At 37.4% G+C, this 20038-nt stretch overlaps 3 pseudogenes; 1 reads left to right on the top strand and 2 right to left on the bottom strand.

Annotated features, from left to right (window-relative positions):
- Window positions 1–2444: 2444 nt before the first annotated feature.
- Window positions 2445–3240, bottom strand: LOC143400652 (putative gustatory receptor clone PTE01 pseudogene; annotated as a pseudogene).
- Window positions 3241–13754: 10514 nt separating this feature from the next.
- LOC143642138 (olfactory receptor 7E24-like) lies at window positions 13755–14585 on the bottom strand (annotated as a pseudogene).
- On the top strand, window positions 14584–18610 carry LOC143400636 (tubulin alpha chain-like; annotated as a pseudogene).
- The last annotated feature ends 1428 nt before the right edge of the window (window positions 18611–20038 follow it).

Raw genomic sequence — 20038 nt, 5'->3', positions numbered from 1 at the left:
CTCTGGCCTTTCCTCCTTTCCCAGTATCCTGGAGGGAAAGGCAAACAAAGGGGCTCTGGGCTATGGATTATTATCCCAGTAACAAAGAGTTTCAAGCTTTTACAACTGTTTTCCTGACTTAGATTTTTAACCTGCACAGCTAGTTTCCTGACTGTCCAGTTTAGCTAGTCAAAGTGTGATGTTTGACCTGAGGAGGAAGAAACATTTCTAATGGACCTTCCTCCATACAATGTCTACTTCAGAATTCACTGGTGTATGGTGCATCTCTGCTGGGTTATAACTAAAGAACACAGATCGAATGCCCGTCTCCTGCTTGGAGCCCATTAAGTGCCTGCTCAGTCCCTAAGATTGCTATCAATTCAGTCTCAAATAGGAGCTTCCTGATGCAGAACCATGGAAAGAAGAAACATGATCATGGAGGCCAGTGGATCAAATAGATCAAGCTGAAGGGCTACAGGCTGATAATTGACATTCATATGACCTTGGAGGTTCAATGCAAAAAGCTCATAATTAGACAGATTGGTCCATGTTATCTAAATCCTGAAGGATTTCAGTATTTCAATATTGAGTATTGTGATGCCTCAAGCTCTACTCTGCTTTGGTTATTCTGCATCTGAGTTGCATTGGCTATTCTGAGTCTCTTGTTCTTCCACACAGATTTTAGAACTGTTATTTCCAATTCTTCTCAGAACGATATTTTGATGAGTATTCCATTGACTCCTGTAGATTGCTTGGAAACGTGGCCATTTTAACAATATTAATTCTTCCTAACTCTGAACATGGGAGGGCTTTCCATTTTCAGGTGTCTTCTCTCTTACTTATTCCAGCCTTCCATACTTTTCTTTGAGGAGGTCTTTCATCTCTTTGGTTAAATTAATTCTGAAGATCTTTTGAGGCTAGTGTGAATGGAACTGTTTTCCTGATTTCTTTCTCAACATATTCATTATTGACATGTAAGAAAGCACCTGGTTTTTGTGTGCTGATGTTGTATACTACAAATTGCTCAATATGTTTATAAGCTCAAGAAACCTTTCCTCAGCTGCTTTCTCAAGGCAGTCCCCACCCCAACCCTGCCACCCCTGCCCAGTCTCACTAGAGAGAGCTTTCCAAAGTTCTCCTCCAGGGAGATCTCCTCCAGCTGTGTGCATGTCCAAAAGCTTTGAGAGATGGAGATGAGCCAGAAAACACATGGGGGTCTGTCTCCCATGGTGTCCTGTCCAACACTGGGCTACCCTGACCCCTGCTCTCCCAGGCTGCCCACCAAGGGCTTAATAGGGCTAGGTCAGTCCCACAGGGGAGACAGTTTAGGACAACTCTTTGTCAAACTCCATCTGCTTATGCAAGATAGGGTCTGGACTGCTGTCCCTTTTATGGGCATTGCAGACTCTCTCTCTCTTTGCTATCCAGATGTGTCCTACCACCTGGACTTCTAGCTCCTCTGTCCATCTTCCCTGGAGAAGCCTGAGCCAGGCGTGACTCTGGAAGCTATTTAGCACTACACCTGGGTTCAGCCCGCCACTTTCTTTCTCTACTACAGCAAACACCATCTTCACCATCTTAGCCTAAAGAATCAGCCTGAGGGGGCTGGGAGAAAAAAAAATTGACACAGTGAGCAAGGAACAGCTGTTAGCCAGAAACCCCTGCTCTGAGAGCCTATCTTTCTTCATCTTTCCTATTGATGGCTTTCGGCTTCACCCTTCTTCCCATAGGGGCAGAATTCTACGGGCATAATTCACAGATCTTTCCCTCCGTTTTACATTGCAAATAATGGGTGATAATCTTGATTCTTTCAGCATCTCTGCAATTGAATTAGAATGGCTTTCTCATAGTTTATTTTAGAAAGATATTCAATATACTAAAGCAAACTAAAAAAAAGAAAAAGAAAAAGAAACCATTAGTGCAGTTTTTAGGATCTTCTAAGAATAGGATTATATCATCAGCAAATAGACAATTAGACTTCTTCCACATGATTTATGTTTCTTTATTCTTCCTTCCCAAATTCAAAAACAAGGCAAAAATGTAACTTCCATCACCTCTATTCAATACCATCCTTGAAACATTTGTTAGAGAAATTAGGCAAGAAAAATAAACTATGGTAAATTTAAATCTCAAAAAACATTAGTTTTTACCATTTTCAAGTACACAGCACAACAGCCTTAATTACATTCACATTGTTGTCAAACTATCATCATCATCCATCTCCAGAAATTTTTCACCATCTCAAAGTGATATTTTGTTCCCATTTTGAAAACTCCCCAGACCTCCTTTCCCAATCCTAGTTACAACCATTCTTATATGAATTGTGATGAGAAATTAAAGTCATTAATAATTTGAAGGAGATGAGATTGAAAGGACTAGATGTCTGACATCCCTACATTTTCCAAAATACCCTGCTGCTGGACACCAAATGTCCTGGGTTTAGACAGTCCTGCTGTGCAGCCTCCTCAGAGCACTTTTAATGTTTTAACTGTAGATGAAGGATTCAACATGGGGGTGACCTCAATGTACATCACTGAAGCCACCACAACTTTTCTGAGAGAATGTGACACAGCTGATCCAAGGTACACTCCAAAGTCTGTCCCATAAAACAAGCAAACAACTGCCAGGTGAGAGCCACAGGTGCAGAAGGCTTTGTACCTCCCCCCTGAGGATGGGATCCTCAGAATGGAGGAAATTATTTTATAATATGAGAAAAGGATCACTGATATGGGGAAAAGGCTATATATGGCACCAAGAAAATACTTAAGGATATTATTAGAGAAGGTGTCAGGACAGGCAAGGTTAAGAAGTTGAGAAGGGTCACAGAAGAAATTAGAAATTTCTACACCTTTGAAGTTAGTAAATTGTAAGATGATCAAATCGTGCAGTTGGGAGTCCAAAAGACTAACCAAAAAAGACACAAGAACTAAGAAGCCACAGAGTTGAGGGTTCATGATGACTAAGTAATGCAGAGGGTGACAGATGGCCACATATTGGTCATAGGCCATCACAGTCAGAAGCAGAGCATCCATAGATCCAAAAATGAGAAGAAGAGACATCTGTGTCAGGCAGCCCACATAGGAGATGGCTCTGCTGTGAGTCTGGATGTTCACGAGCACCTTCGGGATTGTGGTGGAGATGAAGCCCATGTCAGCCAAGGACAGGTTAGAGAAGAAGAAGTACATGGGGGTGTGGAGGTAGGGGGTCAGTGCTGACCGCCAGGATGATGAGCAGGTTCCCCAGCACTGTGACCACGTACATGCACAGGAACAGTCCAAAGAGGAGGGGCTGCTGGTCTGCATCCTCTGAGAGGCTAATGAGATGGAATTCAGAGATGTGTTCTATGTTGTGCTACTGTGTTGTTTGGACACCTTTCAAAAAAAAGAAAAGAGGTTGAGGAAAAAGGGACACATTAATAAGTACCTAATACATTTGAATTCATGTATTTGCAAGTGAAATATTCTCACTTGTAGTCCACACAACTTCAACAATAACTCTCAGTAGTGAAAAATCCAACTCCCTGAAACACTCTCGTTGTTGCTTTATGCGTTATTCACCCCTTCTTTCTATATGCACTTACAGACTTTGACGAGAACTTTAAGCAGAATGTTAGATGTATAGGAGCAGTAGACAGAACAGTACATGAGCACAATAAAATGCAGTCTATTCTTTCTGGAAAAAATACAGAATAAGTAATAGGCTTCCTCATTATGAAAGCATCACTTTAATACGAGAAAATTAAGAAGCAATCTAACATGCCTTATTTTCTTGTGAACCTTGAGACAAATTCTTTTGTCCTATAATATTTGAATCAGTGTGTGAGGACTTGCTGAATTAAGGTAATTAGCAGAAGACATTTTTACAAGCCTGTCATTATCTAGAGTTTTCATCTGTCTTTCATTTTCTGATTTTCTTCCTTTGTGGATTTAATTTTTTCCTTTAAAATTATGTAAAATACAATAGGTGAATGGAAAAGAAAATGTTGCATATATACACTGTAGAGTTTCACTCATCCACTAAGAAGTATGAAATTGTGGCATTTACTGGTCAATGGGTGGAACCAGAGAACATCATGCCAAGTGAAATAAATTAGATTCAGAAAGTCAGGAGTCAAATATTTTCTCTCATATGTAGAAGCTACAACAAAATTTAAAAAAAGAGGCAGGGCTGGAATCCCAGGAAAATAGAAGATATATCAATGGAGTTAAGTGTTTGAGGGGGAGAGAGGAGGCATAGGAAATGGGAAGAATGTTGGAGTTACATTGACCAAACTATCCTAGTACATTTATGAATATACCACAGTGAATTTCACCATTGTCTACATTTTGTAACACACTAATTTTTAAAACTATAATAAATAGAAAAAAGACCAGTGTGAAGGGAATAGGAGGAGGGAGGAGAGGAAAAAAAGGGAAAGTACTGTAGACGAATTGGAGCACATTGTATTTCATGCTTGTATAATTATGTAAAAATTAACCCCAATACTATATATAACTATAATATACTAATAAAAATTTTAGAAATCAAAAAGCTATTTAATTATTATTTATCATCTTTTTGCTATTGTTTTAAAGTACAGTATTGCACAAAAGAGTTACCTTATTTAACTCTTCTTCTCAATGCTTTTAGTATGATTCATTATTCAACATTTAGAGGTAGATTTTAGTTGTCACTTTCCACTTTATTCCTCTAATTTTTTTTCAATTTTTGAACAACGTTAGCATATGTTGTTTCCATAACAATAAATCATGGCCAGATGTCAAAAAAATCATGTAAAATAAATCAAGTACCCTTGGCTTTGTTGAATTTCAAATATTGATAACTATCATTAAATGCACATAATCAATAGTATCTCTGACAAAATATGTGGAATTAATGTTCTCAGTACCTCTCAAAGACATAAAAATAATAAATGATAGAAAATTTCTTTGAATAGTTTAATTTTATGCTGGTTTATTTGCATATATACGTACAATACTAATCTGTACACTACCAATAAAGTATCTGGTAAAAGGCAGGCATTTGTTTCTTTTCTTTTTCTTTGTTCTATATTCCATTGTGGCATGCTAATTCTGCTACTATTTTTCTAATATTAACCCATAAAATTTATAGTTAACTATTTTAGCACCCGTGAAAACCCCAAAGCTCAGTTTTTGTCCCAACCTTCTTATTTATACTTCATATATTTTCTGGTCAATCTTTCCTGATATATGTATTGCATATTCTCTTACTTCAGCCACATGAAGGAAACTCAGGTTCATTAATACAGCTATGTGATTGAACTGGAAAACAATGTAAAAGAGAATAGAACAGGAAATAATGTGAACATCACTGGATTGCCTCATCCTATAAAATGGAACTGAAACTTACCTACTTTATATGACTGTTACAAAAGTTTCTTTAAAATTCTTTAAATTGTACAACAAGTAGTTCTGTCTCACTTATTAATATAAAATCATTTACTGTCCAAGTACCCTGATCTCAGATCAAAAGCAATTGTGTCAGCATATCTGTATTTAAAGTTCTTGGTGGTACATTCTTATACCAGCTTGGAGATTCAGTGCCTTAAAATATTTCTTGGCACTTAAAACTAGGATAATGATGCCAGGCTCACACCTGTTATTCCAGCATCTCAGGAGGCTGAGGCAAAAGGATTATGAGTTCAAAGCCAGCCTCAGCAGAAGTCAGGTTCTAAGCAACTCAGTGAGACCCTGTCTCTAAATAAAACATAAAATAGGCTAGCGATGTGGCTCAGTGGTTGAGTGTCCCTGAGTTCAATCCCCAGTTCTCCCACAAAAAAAAAATAGGATCATGATATTCTCTTATTATATCCATATTGAAATAACAGCATTTGATAAGACTTGTCACCACTTGAAAGTGACCTGAATAATTATTGATGAAATTTGAGTTCTTTGGGTATCACAACATAATTCCATTCTCCTGCTCAGCTGTGTTCCAAACACAGGTACTGTCATGAATAGGAAGGGTATTATTTCTTGTCGATGTTTTCATATTAGTATTAACATACCTGGAAGCTGTTTTCCTTAAAATCTGGCCTAAAGATACTTAAAGAACAGCTAAGTAGATGACAACAAAATGTTTACTGTGTCTGAAATGTGCTAATTTACAAGAATATGTGATTTTTAAGTCTGTGATGTACTTTCTTCTACTTCAAAGGCTTTATCTGATTAAACATTACCTAATGGAAGGACATCATTTAACCTGTAAGTTTATTATATAACAATCAGTTTTAAATACACATGCCTCTCTCTAATAAGAAAACTCAATTTAAACAAGACTTTAGAGTTTTCAACCTAAAATCCTACCACAAATTACATAAAAATATGTTTTTTTAATTTTATGTCCTCCAAAATTAAAATATTTGGCAGTTTTAACATTGAGATAACTATGGAAAGAAATGAATACAATCTCTATAGAGTGCAGTATCAAAGCCTGGCACTCAGAAATCTCCCAATAATGGTTCATGATTAGAGGGGCAAGGGTCAGAAGAAAGGAGGAGGGGTCTTCAGTGGAGGTAGGGGGGGAACGAAGTTGATCAAATTATGCTACATGCATGAATGAATATGCCACAATGAAACCCACTACTCTGTGTCATTAATATATGCCAATAAAAATATTTAAAAGGCTAATACTTGAGTCAGGTAGACATGTATTTGAATCCTGGATATTAATTTTTTTCCATTCTGCCAGAAGGGTTAATTAGTTATGAAGATTTTATCATTTAAAAAGACTCAGCATGTATAAAATGCCCACATTTTATACATGACTGGCACATAACAGTGCTTAATTATTATTTTAATAAAGGTGAATTTCAATAGTAAATTTAATAAAGCGGAAAATTTGTAATATTGGCTCATGATGTGATGGACACTATCCTCATCCTCATCATCACCTTCATTAATGTTTTGGAGAACTTAGGAAACAGTTCAGTGGGACCTACTTTTGGTTATGGTCTGAGAGCTGTCCATGGGAAGTAGAACCAGGGTGGGAGGAAAGCAAGACTCTGAATGAGATTTCTAGGACCCCTCCACAACCAAGATCATAAACTTCACAATCCTCGTAACTGAAATTTGACCCAATCTTTTTCTCCCATATGGCTTTCCCAAAATGCATGTCTGTCCTGATGATGAGGAAACAATGCTTCATACAGTTCATACTCCGTCATTTGCCTCCCTCAGCACTTACTGGTTTGCACTGGGACTCTGGTGGGTAATGGCCAAGGAGTTAAGATCCAGAGCTCATCCCACTGAACTTGGAGCCATCAAACTGAAGGGCTGCAGGCACAGACTGATTGTTGACTGTTATATGACCTTGGAAGCCCAATGCACAGAGCTCCTTAATTAGCCAAATAGGTCCAGGTTACCACAAACTCTAAAAGTCTCCTCATATCAATGCCAACTAAGGAAGAGAAAAATCAGTGTCCACAAAAGCTCTTGGGCTCTTTCTCTACACCAGAGGAAGCTCTTGGGTATTATCATTTCTTTCATTAATTTTTTTCCTTTGCCTTGTTCCATTTTTATGATGGTGAAATTTCATTCCCTCTAAAAATGGCAATTTTCCCCATTGCCAAGGGCACAGATAAGCAGCATTAATCACACTCACACTGTAGTGCATCCATCACCAGCATCCATAGCCAAACTGAAAATTTCTACACAATGTAAAAAACTTGCCAGTCGTCCCAGCCACAAAATTGGCACCCAATATTCTCCCATCAAAAAGGATGACAAGTTGAAGCCATTATACCACAACAATAATGTGAGAAAGAGGCAGGCTAGATTTCCAGGTTTACTTTTGTAGTTCTATAGCCTTTTCCACCCTACATTTAAACTGATTGCTCATGTCTTCATAGTTCTGCTGTGGGGTCTCCTTAGGACACTTTTTAGGTCTCTGTTCCTCAGGTTGTAGTTGAAGGGATTCAGAGTAAGGATGAACAAAGTGTAAATGATGAAGGTCACCAAACACTTTCTGGGATATTGACATAACTGAACCAAGGCACATTCCAATGATGATTCCACATTATAAGCCAACAACTGACAGAAGAGAACCAGAGTTACAGAAGTATTTATACATCCCACATGGTGATGGGATTCTCAGAATGGAGGAGACAATATTTTAGAAAGATAAAAGAATTCCTGATGGGAAAAACACAAATATGCCACTATACTTGACAATGATATTAGAGAAGGTATCAGGACAGGTGACATTAAACAGTTGAGTAGGATCACTGAAGAATTGGAAATTTCTACATCCATAGAGTAAAAATATTATGATTCAATCAAATTGTGCACCTTAGTGTCCCAAGGTTAACCAAAAGATACCAAACTAAGAAACCTGGAGTCAAGGGTTCTTGATGATTGGGTAATGCAGGGAGAAATTCATGGCCACAACATGTCCTAGGCAATGACAGCAACATACCATCTCCACTTCAAAAACAAGAAAAAAAAGAGCCTTCTGTGTAATGCAGTCCACATGGGAAATGATTCTATTGTGATTTTGGATGTTCACAATCATTCTTGGGACCCTGATGAGGTGAAACAGAGTCAGCCAATAAGAGGTTGAAGAGAAGAAGTACATGGGAGTGTGGAAGTGGAGGTCGGAGCTACAGCCAGAATGATGAGCACGTTTCCAAGAACAGTGACCAGGTACATGGACAGGAACAGTCCAAAGAGGAATGATTAAACTGGACCACTGGAGGTGCCCAGGAATAAGCATTTCATGACATATATAAGGTTTTCTAATATATTGTTTGGAAACATTCCGGGAACATAAAGAGTGTTGGATAAAAGAACAAATAAGCAAGGGAGGAAGATTACCTCTAGATAGGTAATAGGGGTGGGAGGGAAAGGGAGGGAGAAGGGGAATTGTATGGATAGTGAAAGGAGACCCTCATCATTATACAATATATATGTATGAAGATGTGAATTTGGTGTCAACATACCTTATATATAATCAGAGATGTGATAAATTATGGTATAATAGTGTATTAAGAATTATAGTGAAAAAAGAAAGAAAGAAAAGAATAATAAAAAACACACACCACTCAGTATATATTTTGAATTCAGGTATTCAAAGTAAGATATTCACTCTTGAGGTACACACACCTTCTGCAATACTTCTCAGTTGTGACAAAACAATTTTTACAACACTTAAGTTACATATTCTGTGCTATTGTCTATGGACACCTACTTTAGAGGCACTCAGTTGAGCATGATATCATAAAAAGCCAAGACCATTAGAGAGAAACTCATGGTAACTAAAATAAATACAACTCTTTGAAGAAAAATATAGGGAATAATAAATATACTTCCCCTTTTAATAAAAAATCACTTTTAGAACTGAGATGTAGCTCAATGGTAAAGTGTTTGCCTCTCATGCACAAGGCCCTCGAATTTCATCCTCAGTACCACCAAAAAGGAAAAAGAAAGAAAAGTCACTTATTAAGGAAAATTAAGAAACAATTCAATATTATTGCTAATTTTATTCTACAAAAATGGCACTTACCATCTGTGTTTAGAATGCTTGTGAACTTAATCCTAGTGGCTCAGTTAACTGAGGCAGGAGAATCATGAGTTCAAAGCCAGCCTCAGCAACTTAGCAAGGAAGGCACTGAGCAACACAGCAAGACCCTATCTCTAGATAAAATATTAGAAAAATGGCTTGGAATGTGGCTCAGTAGTTCAGCACCCCTGGGTTTAATCTCCAATACAAAGAAGAAGAAAAAACAAAGAATGCTTGTGAACACTCTATAAGAACTAGGACTACCTTATCCAGACCTTAATTTATGATCAATAGTTAAAGACTAGAAAACATTGTGTGCCAGTTATTCCAGCAGTTTTTCAACATTTTTGGGTCTTCTCATTTCTCTTCTTTCTACATGAAGCACTCAGTCAAATAATATTTATCTTTTAAAAATCATTAAATATATGACTCATTTGCCATGGTAAACTAAAAATTTTAATATAGTTTAGTTAAATCTACATAATCATACATCACTGACCACAAATGTAGCATTAGCGTACACTATACCTCTCAATAATTAAAACATAATGAAGTTTGAAGTAACATTTTTGAAATTTTTATTTAATATGTTTTTCCATATTTCTATTGGTGCATTGTAGTTGTACATAATGGTGGGATCTGTTATTACATATTCATATATGCACACAATGTAACAACATAATTTGTCCAATATCACTCCTCAGCATTTTCACTTTCCCTCCCCCCACTCCCCCCCGTTCCCTTTCCTCCATTCTACTGATCTCCCTTTGATCTTCATGAAACCCCTACCCCACATTTCTTTTCCTTTTTTCTCTTTAGTTTTCACATGTGAGAGAAAACATGTGACCCTTGACCTTCTGAATTTGGCTTGTTTTACTTAACTAATGATCTCAAATTCCATCCATTTTCCTGAAAATAACATGATTTTGTTTTTCTTTATGGATGAATAAAATGTGTATGTGTGTGTGTGAGTATGTGTGTGTGTGTGTGTGTGTGTGTGTGTGTGTGAGAGAGAGAGAGAGAGAGAGAGAGAGAGAGAGAGAGAGATTGTCTTTATCCATTCATGTGTTGTTGAACACCTAGGCTGGTTCCATAGTTTGGGTATTATGAATTGTGCTGCTGTACACATGGGTATGCATGCATCACTGTAGTATCCTGATGACTTTAACTCTTTAGAATAAATACCAAGGAGTGGTACAGCTAAGTGTTATGGTGGTTCCATGCCTAGTCTTTTGAGCAATGTCCATACTGTTTCCCATAGTTGTACTAATTTACAGTCCCACCCAGTGTAAAAGTGTTCCTTTTTCTCCACATCCTCTCCAACATTTACTATTATTTGAATTCTTCACAGCTGCCATCCAATATAGGTTTCTTTTTATCAGCCCATTAAATCTTAGTAAAATATCTCTTGTGTAAGACATTTCTTGGCATTTTCCCATTGACTCTCCATTTTACAGTAGTCTGGTAATACTTTTCCTTTTTTCTTTATTTTTTTGGTTGTTTTTGTTGTTGTTGTTAGTTTATTTTTCTCCCCATAAACCCTCCATTTTGTAGTTGGAGACTTTGACACCTGGGAATGTGCTAAGCCCCAGAGTTTGGGTGCTAACTTTCATACACCTACTTAATGGACTTTCTGGTCAATACTTCCTACTGTAGGGACTGCTACTTGCTTACTTGGGAGACCTGAAGGCAAGTCTAATTCATTATTTTGCCAGACCACACTCTGATTCAACTGGGGGGAAAAAAGGCAAAAGAGAAAATAACAGGAAATAGTATAAACACACCTGGGCAATTTGCTCATGTGTAAAAGGAGTAAAACAATTACTTGAGTTATATGACTGTTTTACATTTTTTTATTAATTTTGTGGTTTGGGTGGTGCATTATAATTATACACAACACTAAAACTCATTGTGAAATTTTTTGTACATGCACATAGCATAACTTTTTCAGTCTCATTCCCCAGGACCTCCCCTTTCCTTACCCCTCTCTCTCACCTTCATCCTCTTCCTCTACTGGTCTCCACTCTGTTGTTTTTTTAATTAATACACTATAATTATACCCAAAAGTGGAATTCATTGTGGCATATTTGCAATGAATATAGCATAGTTTTGTCAATTTTGTTCCCTCATACTGCCCCTGTCTCTCCTTTCCTCCCTCCCCTCAGAAAATTTTTATTAAATCTCTTAAATTGAGTGCAGTAGTGATACTCAATCCTTTTTAATAACATATTGACCTGTCAATATTTGAAATATCTAGGTACTTTGGCTTCACACACTAACAACTTAATCATAACATCTGCTTGTGAATTATTTTGTTTGTTTTTTGATTTTAGGGTTTTTTTGTACTATAGATTGAACTCAGGGGCCTTAACCATTGAGCATTTTTTTATATTTTATTTAAAGAGAATCTTGCTAGGTTGCTTAGGTCCTCCCTAACTTGCTGAGGTTGGCTCTGAACTTTTGATCCTCCTGTCTCAGCCTCTGCAGCCCATGGGATGCCTGTGAAGTTCTTTTGGTCCATTCTTATACCTATGGTAAAAAATAATGACCTTAAAATATTTATGTTATTGAGAAACAGCCAATTAATATTACTTATTACTGATATCAAGAAGACCAGATATATATATAATATGCTTATATGTACATTTTATGTGTGTGAGGGTGTGTATGTATGTAATATATATATATATATATATATATATATATATATATAGAGAGAGAGAGAGAGAGAGAGAGAGAGAGAGAGAGAGAGAGGGGCAAGCAGCACCATGCCTAGCCCAAATACCTATATTAAATGTGGAAGTTAATTCGTTTTTGCATCAAAACTAATATTTTGTAGATATTTAGATAATTACCAATGAAATTTCATTTCTTGGTATCTCTGCATGATTTCATTCTCCTACACACCTCTTCTCCAAAGGAAAATAGCATAAGGAATTTTGTAAGTGGATTTTCCTCACAATGTTTCCATGTCAATTAATTTATGTATCCATAAACAGCTTTTATAGAATCTTACCAAGAAATATCTGTCTAGCTATTATACAACATATCTATTCCCCTCAATATGTACTGGTTTACATCAACATGTGTATTTAATTCTGTTTTTGAAGTACATACCTGTTCAATAAATGCTATAACTGAACAAAGCATTTAATTTGAGGAAGGGATATCATCTAGTTTATTGGTTTATTATTACAACAATCCTTTAAAACATCTTGTCCTTGTCCCTCTCTTCATATCACAAAAGGGAATTTCCATAAAATATGTAGGAGGATATTTCTTTAACTTTTAACATTTTGTGTATTCAATTTTACTATTAAAAAGTTACATTTGTTGTCCAAATTTTTTAAAAATCAGTCATTTTCCATCATATCCTCTTATTCTGATGACCTATTATGGCAGTATCACTGCAGTCTATTGATTAATAAAATTCCACCATAAATCACCAGGAATTTTCCTCTGGTGTTATGAACATTATTTCTATTGGCTTCAGTAGAACAGACAGCAGCCGGGGATGAGAGGCGGGAAGTGAACATGTTAGCCCTGTATCACTGACCTAATATTATGTGCAGAATGTGTGCAAGTCTCTCCACCTCTCTGTGCCCATACTGCTTAATGGAAATTGGGAGAATAGCACTCATCTCAACAACACAGCACCACAGGTGGTGTGGAACCTAATGAATATTGGGCCATTGTGGTATTATTCAAATACAAAATCCCATCACTATGGAAAAGATGAGTTTAATAATGAATAAATTTTCCAAATGCCACTGCAGTCTAGAGTAATGTGATTTCTACAATGTGCCTCAAACCAAATCATAATTTTTGCCTATACCCTTCTCTTTGTGCTACATTTTCTTTTTATATTCATGTTAATAGCTTTTTATAAATTCAAGATCTGTCCAATATTAATTTACATTTTCTATTGTGCTGAAATATACTAAAATGTATAGTTTTAGTCATTATTAACTTTGCAGTTCAATATCATTAATAACATTAAGGTTGTTGGAAAACTATCACCATCATAAATGGCTAAAATTTTTCTCATTTCCTATCTAAACCTTTATACTCAATTCTAAACTCTCCATTAGTCTCTTCACAATACCTTATAACTACAATTCCACTGTGAAACATGAGAAATTAAAGCTATTAAATTACAAAATAATGTAACCAAAGAGGCAAGATTTACAGGTACCAGTGTTAAACTTCATTGGTTTTCCAAATTAAAAATGAAATATAAGTCACTGATAATGAGATTAGACTATCCTACTAAGGAGCTTCTTGAGGGCATTTTTAATGTCCCTGTTTCTCATGCTGTACATGAAGGGGTTCAGCATAGGAATGACAGCTGTGTACATCACTGAGGCCATGGCACCCTTTCTAGAAGAATGAGACAGAACTGAACCAAGGTACACTCCAATTGCTGTTCCATAAAACAAACAAACAACTGCCAGGTGAGACCCACAGGTGGAGAAGGCTTTGTACATCCCACCTGAGGATGGGATCTTTAAAATGGAGGAAACAATTTTATAATATTAGAAAAGGATCCCTAAGAGGGGGAAAAAGCTGTATATGGCTCCAAAAAGATACATGACTAGGTTATTGGTGAAGGAGTCCCAACAGGAAAGACTGAGGACTTGAGAGGGATCACAGAAGAAATTAGAAATTTCAACATCTTTGAAGGTGGTAGACTGTAATGCAATCAAATTGTGCAGCTGTGATTCAAAAAGGCTAATCAAAAAAGACCCCAGAACTAAGAAGCCACAGAGTCAAGGGTTCATAATGATTGGATAATGCAGGGGGTGACAGATGCCCACAAACCGGTCATAGGCCATCACAGTCAGAAGCATGTCATCCATACATACAAAAATAAGAAAAAAAGACATCTGTGTCAGGCAGCCCACATAAGAGACGGCTCTGCTGTGAGTTTGGATGTTCACAATCATTTTTGAGACTGTGGTGGAGGTTAAACCAATGTCAGCCAAGGACAGGCTAGAGAAGAATAAGTACATAGAGGTGTGGAGGTGGGAGTCAGAGATGACAGCCAGAATGATGAGCAGGTTCCCAAGCACTATGACTAGGGACATGGACAGGAACAGGCCAAAGAGTATGGGCTGCAGGTCCAGATCCTATGAGAGGTTCACAAGTTGAAATTCAAAAGCACATGTAAGATTTTGTGGGTCTATATTGATTGGACACCTTTTGAAAAAGAAAAGAGGAATAAAAAAGAAATATATAAATGGGCACCCAGCACTCTGTATACATTTGAATTCAAGTCTTCACAAGAAAAGTATTCATGCTTGATATCTATGCAACTTCAACAATACTTCTCAGTAGCAAAAAACCCGGTCTTCCTGTACTCTTTAGTTATTGCTTTCTGCATTATTCATTGCTTCCTTCCACACCATTAGAAGTCCAGTGGCAGTGGAGGGAACAAGTTGTGATGACAGTAAAACGCAGCCTACTCTTTAAGGAAAAATGGGAGAAGGTAGTAAGCTTCCTTTTTATTAAAAAAAACAATTTTAATAAAAAGAAATTAAGAGGCAGTCCAAAGTATCTTGTTTTGTTCTAAGACCTTGGGACTAATTTCTTTGATTTGCAATACTTAAATGCTGTGTCTCCCCATGCCAATCAAAGTATAGGCTCTGGAGAATTGAAAATGAGAAAAGGAGATTTTTCTTCCCAAATACAGATCATATAAATCTGGTGGACTGAAAATAAAATGTCCAATAAATATATAGGAAAACAGCAACGTCAGGTGACTGATGTTTTAGCTGAATGGCTTGAAGAATAAACTTATTATTAGTAATAACACATTTATTTTTCCCTAAATTTATATATGCATCACACATTATCACATACAGAAGCCCTATTATCTATTTAATCCTTCCTCATTGGAGTTATCTCCACTAGAAATCAACTCAGATAACAATGCTGAGTCTCAGATACCAACACTTCCCCCACATCTCAGAAATGATAAGAACAGTAGAAAGACTAAAAAAATAAATGCTTTGACTCTGAGTTGGGTCCACTAAATGTTTCATTATTTCCCAGCTGTCAGAAAGCTTTTAGCAGAGGTCTTAAGCACAGGTACAATTCAAGTTATATTTTTAAAGTCTTCCCAGTTCTGTGAGTAAGAATAAAATCAAGACCTGACATAAGGTGACCTTTTGAGATTGAGTGGGCTATTTACAAGCATTGACAACCATGTAGTCAGCTGTAAGTATGTTCCAGAGTGGGTACAAGACAGAGATCTGTGCTGAATGATCATGAGTCTCCCCTACTGTGACCTGTGGCTGTTCTTTAATAGTGCATGCACCAGGGACCCCCACTGCTCTGCCCTGTGATCCCCTGGAATCCAAACAGAAAGAACACAGTGGACAAGGCTCTCTTTCTGCTGGAAAGAGAAATGGCTGATTGGCTTGTTGATGGGACAGCCTGCCAGAATTCTCCTGCATGATGCCCTGTGTCCATGGTCAGACAGACCAATGTAAACATGGCTTTAATATTTTCTACCTGTAAATGAGTACAAGTAACATAAATATAATGCACATTTTCCATTTGCTTTTTTAAATATTTTTATTCATGCAGTAGTTATACATAGTAGTAGGATTTATTTTGATAAACCTATATATGCATGAAATATAATTTGCTTCATTTTAGTCCCCATTACTTTCTCATTTCCTCCCCATCTCCCATTCCCCTTCCTCTACTATATGGGTCTTCCTTCTATTTAGTTATTGTTTTTAAGTGGTGATTTATAGATATACATTAAGATGAAATTCACTGTGGTGTACTCATACATGTGCACACCATAATTTGCTCAACTTCATTCCATGGTTCTTCCATTTCCCGTCCCTCTACTCTCCTCCTCTATCCTCTTCCTCTACTCCAGTGAACTCCCTTCTACTTCCACAGGATTCCTCCTTTTTTCCCTATTTTGCTCTAGCTTCTGTTTGTGAGAGAAAATGTACACTCATACATTGTTGGTGGGACTGCAAATTCATACAACTACTCAGGCAAGTAGTGTGGAGATTGGCCAAAATCTAAGAATGGAATCACCATATGACCTAGCTATCCTATTCCTTCGTATTTATCCTAACAAACTAAAATCAGCATTTCATAGTGATATAGAAACATCAATGTTTATAGCAGCTCAATTCACAATATCCAAATTATGGAGCCAACCCAGGTGCCCATTAACAGATGAATGGATAAAGAAAATTTGGTATATATACACAATGGAGTTTTACTTAGTCATAAAGAAAAATTAAATTATGGCATTTTCTGGTAAATGGATAGAACTGGAAAGCATCATGTTAAATGGAAATAAGCCAGACACTTCTCATTTTGTATAAAACAGTAATAAAGTACCCTACATAAATAAAGTGAGATAGTACACATGAAATGAAATAAATGACAGAACACATTGTTCAGCACCTGGAACCAGAGAAGCCCTCTGTATCAGTTCATGATCCTCTGGCTTCTATAATCCTCCTCATCATCCTTATCATCACTATCATAATCCCTTTTCAGTGCTTAGGAAACTCTTTAGAAGGATCCATTTTGTGCTGTTGTGGGTGAGATTTCTATGAGAAATAGAACCAATATGGGTAGAGAGCAAATTTTGAATAAGATTTCTGATATTCCCACCTTAAACCAAAATGTAAACTTTACAATCCCCGAAGCTGAAATTTTCAGATGGTATCCTCCCATCTGGCTCTCCAAAATGTGATGTTCATCCTCATGGTGAAAAAACAATATTCCAATAATTCTTCCCACATCCACTGGCCCCCTCTGCACTTACTGGGTTAGGCCGCTTCTCTGCTGGGTCATGACCAAGAAGTACAGATCCCAAGATCTAACCATGACTGGGGCTCAATTAGACTCAGGCCCTGTTCACGGCAATTATATGGATAGGGTATCAACTAGGAGCTTCTTGATGCATTGAACCACAGCAGGAGACACAGTACGCAGCTCTCTGGGATGGACCATCAAAGAAAAACACTAAAGCCATGGGCTCTTTATTGATTATTAAAGGACCTTGGATGTTAAATGCACAGAGCTCATAATTAGCCAAATTAATCCATGTTGTCCCAGTCTCTGAGAAATTTCTAACATTAATGGAGGAAGAATAACAAGAGGAAATGAATGTCCACAAAAGGGCTTGGACTTTCCCTCTACCTTGGAGGAAGTTCATGTACTATTCACTTCTTTCACCTCTACATTTTTTAAAGGTACCTCTGCTTTTTTATCCATTTTCATTGAGGTAAAGTATAAATAACAAAAAAAATCACCATTTTAACCATATTGAGTACCGACCCATCATGGTGAATATTTAATATGAATTCATAGTTTTAATTAATTGTGCTCACATAATTCTGCAAACATTGCCATCATCCAAATCCAGAAACTGCCTTATTACCCAGATTGTGTCTCCCATCACTGCTTCCCTCAAATTTTATGGAGTCCTGAATGTTGAGATGACAGAATGCCAGTCAAACCTATCCCCACACCCATTTTCCTCTAACCTCATATGCCCCTGTCATCTCTGCTGAGAAAGCCTACCATGAAGAGCTTACTGTAGCAGAGATCACCATTGCTTTCTTTGAACCAGCCAACCTGATGGTGAACTGTGACCCTGGCCATGGTAAATATATAGATTGCTGCCTGTTTTAACATGATGATGTGGTCCCCAGAGATGTTAATGCTGCCATTGTTGATATCAGAACCAAGGATACCATCCAGTTTGTGGATTGGTACCATAATGACTTCAAGGCTAGCATTAATCATCAGCCTCCCTCTGTGGTATCTGGTGAACACCTGGCCAAGGTACAGCAAGCTGTGTGTATGCTAAGCAACACCACAGCCATTGCTGAGGCCTGGAATCACCCAGGTCACAATTTTAACCTGATGTAGGCCAAGTAGGCCTCAGTTCACTGGTACATGGGCAAGGGGTTAGAGTAAAGAGGACATGGCTGTCCAAGAGAGGGACCATGAGGAGGTTGAAACAGACAGTGCTGAGAAAGAGGATGAGGGTAAGAGTATTTATCTTTCTGCTGCAATTTTACACTCTGTTGTCTTATACTTGTCTTATTTCTCCTTTTTGTAGCCCTGGACAATCAAAAATAGTGTTTCTATTCAAAAAGAGAAAGATTAATTTCAGGCAGCCCACTATGTAGATGAGCCCACTGTGAATGTTGGTGTTTATACTCATCTTTGGAACTGTGGAGGATGAGATATAGAAGTCAACTAAAAACAGGTTGGAGAGGAAAAGTGCGTGGCTATGTGGGGTAGGAAACAGACAAATGATGAGCAGTTCCCAAGCACCATAACCACACACAGGGACAGGAATCATCCAAAGAGAAAAGGCTGCAATTCCAGAACACCTGTGAGCCCAGAGGAAAGATTCTGTCCCATGCTTAATTAAGATTTTGTTCTTCTATATTGTTTGGACACCTCTTGGGAAATGTAAACAGGGTTGGGTCAAAGACATGAAAAAGTAAGCACTTACAACTCTGTTTATATTTTAATTCACACATTCACAAGTATTCACACCTGAAGTCCATACAACTTCAGCATTACTTCTCAGTTGTGACAGGCCCAGTCTTCTTAGAACTCTTGAATTACTAGTTTCTGTGACATTTACCTCCTATACACACCCCCTTTAGAGACAATCAACTGAGCAACATTAGTAGACTAAAAGCAGGAGAGATAACAAGTCCATGATGGCTCTGTAATATATTCTATTCTTTGAAGAAGAAAATACAGAATAAAAAATGTCCATACCCTTTAAGGAAAGCCATTCTCATTAAGATAAAATAAGAAGAGTCAAATATACCTCGATTTATTCCACAACAGTGGTACAAAACTGCATTTAGAATGCTTGTGAACTCTCTGTAAGAGCTAGGACTGCCCTATCTGAACCCTAGGTTAAAGTTGATACCTTGTCATGTGCCATTTGTCCCAGGGTTTTTCATCATTCTTGGGTTTTCCATTTTCCCTTCTTTGTGGATAAAAGTGTTCAGTCAAATTTGATTTATCTTTTAAAAATCACTTTAATATATGACTCCTATAGTTGATGAATACACTTAGATTCCAAAAATCATATGTTCTGGTTTGGATGTAATGTGTCCCTCAAAAGCTCATATATGAGACTATGCAAGAAGGTTTAGAGAACAAATGATTGGGTTACCAGAGCCTTAACCCAATCGCTGAATTAATCACCTGATGTGATTAATTGAATGGTAAGGCAGGTGGGGTGTGGCTGGAGGAGGTGGGGCATTGGGGGTGTGGCTTTGGGGTGTATATTTGTATCTGGCAAATGGAGATCTCTCTCTCTCTGCTTTCTGATCACCATGTGAGCTGCTTCCCTCCCTCTTCTACCATGATGTTCAGCCTCACCTTGAACCCCAAGGAATGCTGCCAGGCTTCTGTGAACTGAGACCTCTGAAACCATGAGCCCTTGAATAACTTTCCTCCTGTACAGTTGTACCTGTCAGGTCTTTCAGTCACAGCAGCAAATAACCTGACTAAAGTA

Source organism: Callospermophilus lateralis, chromosome 1, assembly GCF_048772815.1.
Source record: "Callospermophilus lateralis isolate mCalLat2 chromosome 1, mCalLat2.hap1, whole genome shotgun sequence".
Classification (NCBI taxonomy): domain Eukaryota; kingdom Metazoa; phylum Chordata; class Mammalia; order Rodentia; family Sciuridae; genus Callospermophilus; species Callospermophilus lateralis.
Note: the sequence above shows the minus strand (reverse complement) of the source record. Positions and strands in the feature narration are given on the sequence as shown.